The sequence below is a fragment of the Alexandromys fortis genome, unplaced genomic scaffold (assembly GCF_014885135.2).
Source record: "Alexandromys fortis isolate MF-2015 unplaced genomic scaffold, M_Fortis_MF-2015_v1.1 scaffold_356, whole genome shotgun sequence".
In the NCBI taxonomy this organism is placed as follows: Eukaryota; Metazoa; Chordata; class Mammalia; order Rodentia; family Cricetidae; genus Alexandromys; species Alexandromys fortis.
The window spans coordinates 561795-567794 of record NW_026068235.1 but is presented as its reverse complement, the minus strand read 5'-3'; the positions used below and the strand labels follow the sequence as shown (position 1 = coordinate 567794).

General features: G+C 40.2%; 1 pseudogene; it reads right to left on the bottom strand.

The window, feature by feature from the left end:
- LOC126493836 (60S ribosomal protein L3-like) overlaps window positions 1-6000 on the bottom strand; it is a 32901-nt pseudogene that overhangs the window by 1028 nt on the left and 25873 nt on the right.

The window sequence follows — 6000 nt, the reverse complement described above, 5'->3', positions numbered from 1 at the left end:
TCCAAAGAGCAGTCATGGTTCCCTGCCCCGTGGAAAGTCCAAGGTCCTCCCCCCTCCGCCCATGTCTAGGAAGGTGAACATCCAAACTGGCTAGGCTCCCATCAAGCCAGAACATGAAGTAGGATCAAAACCCCCTGCCATTGACCTTGGCCTCTCATCAGTCCTCACTGTTCGCCATGATCAGAGAGTCCGGTTTTATCCCATGCTGTTTCAGTCACTGTCCAGCTGGCTTTGGTGAGCTCCCAATAGATCAGCCCCACTGTCTCAGTGGGTGGGTGCACCCCCCGCGGTCCTGACATCCCTGCTCGTGTTCTCCTAGTGGAATTTTTTTAACCATTTGAATTTTCAGGTTTCATTACAGATGGTCATACCTATATTAATCTTGGTGTCTTAGTCACTGTTCCCGGTGACTAAGCATTCAAATAATGATCCTGTGGGACCATTTTTTTGTTTTGTTTTGTTTTGTTTTGTTTTTCAAGACAGGGTTTCTCTGTGTAACAGCCCTAGCTGTCCGGGAGCTTGCTCTTGTAGAACAGGCTGGCCTTGAAGCTATAGAGATCAACCTGCCTTTGCCTTCCAAGTGCTGGGATTAAAGTTATGTGCCACCACCACCCAATTTGTGAGACCATTCTTATTCAAACCACCATCCTTAGCTTGACTCCCATCTCCCTCTTTCTTCTCTTACATCTCCCTGAAACACATGCCTTCTAAACAATCTACTTTCAGTATTATCCTTTTACTTTTATAGCAGTGTGTGTTCTGTTATTCTCCCTAACACTCACCTTAAAGCCTCTTTCCCCATCTGTCCTGGACCCCTGCCTAGGTTCCTGACATTTACTGTGGTGATTTGAAAGCAAATGGCCCCCATAGGCTCACAGGGAGTGGCACTATTAGGAGGTTTGGCCTTGCTGGAGTAGATGTGACCTTGTTGTAGGAAGTGTGTCACTCGGGGCGCACTTTGAGGTCTCAGAAGCTCAAGCCAGGCCTTGTGTTCCAATCTCTCCCTGCTGCCTGCAGATTAAGATGCAAAACTCTTAGCTACTTCTCCAGCACCGTGTCTGCCTGCCATGGTGATAATGGACTAAACTTCTGAACTGTAAGCCAGTCCCAATTAAATGTTTTCCTTTATAAGAGTTGTCATGGTCATACTGTCTCTTGACAACAATAGAAATTCTAACTACCCTCCCTCACTTGCCTGCAGACATGCACATACACAAAATTAAGGCTACTACTTACATTTGACATAGAACATGCGGTGTTTATCTTTCTGGTTTGGGAGACCTCACTATAATATGTTTTAGTATCATCCATTTTCTGGCCAATTTGATAATTTCACCTTCTTGTGACTGAATAAAATTCCTCTGTGCGTACACACTACATTTTTATTTTCTATTAATCAGTTGATGGGTACCTAAACTCACTCCATTTCCTTGATATTGTGAAAACAGCAGCAGTAAGCGTGGATGGCAGGAAACAAGGGTCCTTTGACTACATGCACAGAGGTGCTAGAGCTGGGTCACATGGTGCTACTTTCTAGCTCCACACTGATTTCTGTTGCCATCTCACCAATGTATTCTCCTTCCGGAAGTGAAGAGCTATTCCTCTTTCTTCACACCCTCTCCAGAATGTGTTCTCATTTATTTTCTTGGTGCTAACCATTCACTCAGGGACTGAATGTTGAAGTAGTTTTTACTGCGTTCCTGAAAGTTAAGGCTCTTGGGCATTAAAGAAAGTATTTATTGGCTATTTGTATTTCTTCTTTGAAAACTTCCCAATTAGCTTCCTAGCTCAGTTTTTGACTGAGTTTATTTTTCTGGTGTTTGCCTTTTGAGTTCTTTGTACATTCTATATAATAATTCTTCTAGTAAAGATTTTCCTCATTCTCTTGATTTGGTTAACTGTTTCTTTCACCACACAGCTTTTTAATGTTATGATATTAGTTGATATCCTTTTAGTCAATACTTGGTCTAATTCCTGACTCAATCAGAGTCCTATCCATAAAGTATTTGCCTATGTCTATATCTTGAAGTGTTTCCCCTAGGCTTTTCTCCTAGCAGTTTCATATTTTAAGTCTTACATTAATGTCTTAGATTAATTAGAAATTATCTTGTTCAGGATTCAAGATAAGGATTTAATTCTTCATATTTAGATATTTAATTTTCCAAGCATCATTTATTAAATATGTTGCCCTTCCTCCACTGGGTATTTTTGGCATCTTTCAAAAATATCTGAGTCTTCCATTCCATTGATATATATGACTGTTTTTCTGCCATTACCATGCTGTTTTTCATTTTCCTTATTAGCATAAATACAAAACTCAGCAAAGCTTTTGTTAATTGAATTGAACGACATATCAAAAGGATCATTTATCACTGTGAGGTAGACTTTACCTGAGGAATACAGAGTTGGTCCAACACATTCAAACCTACGTATCACATAACTGGACTTGGGAACAAAAATAACACCATAATTTTGATAGTTGCAGAAAATGTTTTTGACAAAACTTAATATCCCTTATAATAAAAATTATAATAATCACCCGGAGTAGAAGGAAAATTCTCACAGGCTAGAGAGAGGCTTAGTAGTTAAGAAATCATATTACTCTTCCAGAGGATCTAATCTCAGACCCAAATGCCCCTGATAGGTGGCTCACAACTGTCTATGTTTCTTGCTCTACGGGATTCAACACCATCTTGTATCCATAGATACCTGCATGCACACACACACACACACACACACACACACACACACTTTTTAAAAATATTTTTGTCTTAGTTATGATTTCTGGTCCTGTGATAAAATACTGTGACCATATCATCCTGGGAAAGAAATGACTTCTTTCATCTTTCAACTTATAGTCCATCATTTATGGAAGTCAGGGCAAGAACTCTTGAGGACCTGAAGGCAGTATCTGACACAGACTACCTGGAAGAGTATTCCTCACTGGTTCTCTCTCTGTGGCTTGCTCAGCATGTTTTACTATATACCCCACAGTGAACTGGACTTGCTTCACCAATCACCAACCAAGAAAATACACCATTGGCTTGCCCACAGGCCAATCTAGTGAGGGCATTTTCACAGTTGAGGTTGTCAAAGCTTCAGCTGCTCTTCCTTACCCCTTCATGCCTTTAAAACTGACTAGTACCACTTGAGTGATTTTCACACGGTCAAGTTTGACTACCAGCATAATATACAGCCTCAACCCACTCTGAACCAAGCTGCTTACTCTGAAGGAAAACTTCCCAGAAGACTTCTCAGCCTCTTCTTAATCACCAGTAAATTTTCAGCTGACCATCATCAATTGTTCCAGCAAAGCAAGGTTTCATGTTAGTAGTTCTTAATTCAAAACATTAAATGGTTCATGTAGAGTATTTAAGGAACTCTCAAACTCCACTCTGAAACCCCATAAGCCCGGCCTCCATTGTCTGTACTGCTCTTTGGTTTATCCTTAGTTCCCACAGAATAGCCCACTGAGCTCTGAGCACTCAGTGACTTTTCTAGCCCAAATTTTCAAGTCCTTCCATAATCCTTGCAAAAATATGATCCAGTCTTTCACAGCAATAGCCCATGACTGTTATCAGTTTCTGTCTTAGAGCTTGTGTTGATATAATAAAAAACAATGACCATAGTAACCTTGGTGAGGAAACAGTTGATTTTATCTTATAGCTGGTAGTCCATCATCCATGGAAATCAGGGCAGAAACTCAAGTCAGGGACCTGGAGGTGGGAACTGAAAAAGAACCATAGGCGAGTGCTACTTACTGGCTTGTTCCTTGTGGTTTGTTCAGCATGTTTTATTACATTCTCCAGGACCACCAGTTTCAAACTTGTCAAGTTCTGCTGCTTGCTAGGACTGGAACACATACTGCTCCTTCAATCACATCTGCATCAGCTGTCTATTGTTTCCTGCATTGTTTAAGCTTTTCTTTACTTACTTTTCACAAGTTGGAAGCTTTACTGGGTGGGGTCTTGCTCTGAGATCACCACTTTCTTTATTCCATTTAGCCTTAGGTTTTAAACTTCAATTGTTTTTCTAATCCAAAATTTACATTCTGCCAACAAGCAATATGATAGTTTGAATGAAATCAACCCCTGTAAGCTCATAGGGAGTGGCACTATTAGGAGTTATGGTTCTGTTGGAGTATATATGGCCTTGTTGGAGGACTTATGTTACCATAGGAGTGGACTTTGAGGTTTCCTATGCTCAAGATACCATGCAGTGTAACAGTCCAATGCCTGTTGCCTTTTGATAAAGATGTGGCCAGTACCATGTCTGCCTGCCATGATGATAATGAACTAAACCTCTGAATCTGTAAGTGAGCCATGTCAATTAAATGTTTTCCTTATAAGCATAGCTGTGGTCATGCTGTCTCTTCACAGCAATAGAAACCCTGATTAAAACAAGCAGGATGATCAGGCCTGTCACAGCAATACCCCATTCCTGGTACCAATTTATGTCATAGTGTTCTATTGCTATAAAGAGATGACCATGACTACTCTTATAAAAGAAAGCATTTAATTGGGGCTTGCTCACAGTTTTAGAGGTTTAGTTTATTGTCATCATGGCGAGGAACACTACTTCATGCAAGAGACATGGTACTGAAGAACTATCTGAGAGTTCTACATCCAGATCTGTAGGCAGCAAGAAGAGAGACTTGGCATGGGCCCTGAAAACCTCAAAGCTCTCCTGCACAGTGACACGCTTCTCCCAACAAGGCCACACCTCCTAATCTTTTAAAATAGTACCATCCCCTGGTGACCAAGCATTCAAATATATGGGGACCATTTTCATCTAAATCACCACACCATCTCTGTTGACCGAGGTTTCTGTTCCTCCCAGTCCTGAAGCTGGTTAGTCCCAAATAAATACACTGAGGTCTACATTAATTATAAATTTATTGGCCTATTAGCTCAGGCTTCTTATTAATTAATTCTTACATTTATTACCCATTCTTACCCATTATTTTTATTTGTGTTAATACACATGTGGCTTGGTACCTTTTTTTGTGAGGCAGTCACATCTTGCTATCTTGCTTCCTCTGTGGCTAGGTCAAGACTGAAGACTGAAACTTTCCTCTTGCCCCACCTCTACTTCCTTCCTGGCTATTGGCCAATCAGCGTTTTATTAAAATACAGTTGACAGGGTACAGACCATTGTCCCACAGCCCATCTCATAAAAAATTTTTTCTTTAAAAATGATAAAATACCATGAAGTAAAGCTAACCACAGAAATGAATGACTTCTATAATGAAAGCTTTTAAAACAGAGAATTTGAAGAAGACACTCTAATAAGGAAAGCAGTTGTAGTGATATTAAAACTCATGTGGACAGCTTTACTTAGCTACTGCTGGCGAACCTTAATAATGATCACAAAATAAAGAGAAACTTGCTAAATATAACTTGAATGTGGGAATCATCACAAATAGGTACCTGGTTTTGTAGTAAGACAATAAAGAAATAGGAAAGACCTATATTATTGTTCTCTAAAGAAACAGAACTGATAAAATTCCCTACCCCAAGTAACCATTAGATAAAGTTACTAAACATTCCTGAATCCTGGATTCACCCCTTCTCCTCATCTAATCTCTTTTGTAATAACCAACTTTGGGGACACCCGGATTTGTTTAAAGGTGGGCCATGCTATCTTCCTGCTGAGTGCCTGTCTTCTATAGAAATTTCTATGTGGTCTGTTAGCATGTAATTTTGTGGGTTTGACTCTATGACAATTTGACTGTTAGAACAAAGAATGAATGCTATCGCTCTAAAGCCTTAAGGTGTGGGGGAATGGAACAAGGTCACCCCCCATTGCCCATGCAGAAGTCACACTGCTGATGTGTTTTGGGAATGAATCCTATTTCAAAGGGAAGAATCATGGCTTCACAAGGTTTTTACAAATATGACAATGACTTTTTCAAAAGACAAGTATTCCCACAACTCTGCAAAATGGGCTACTCCATGTGGACGTGTACATATACACTTCCTATGGATCTGCCTATTGGTC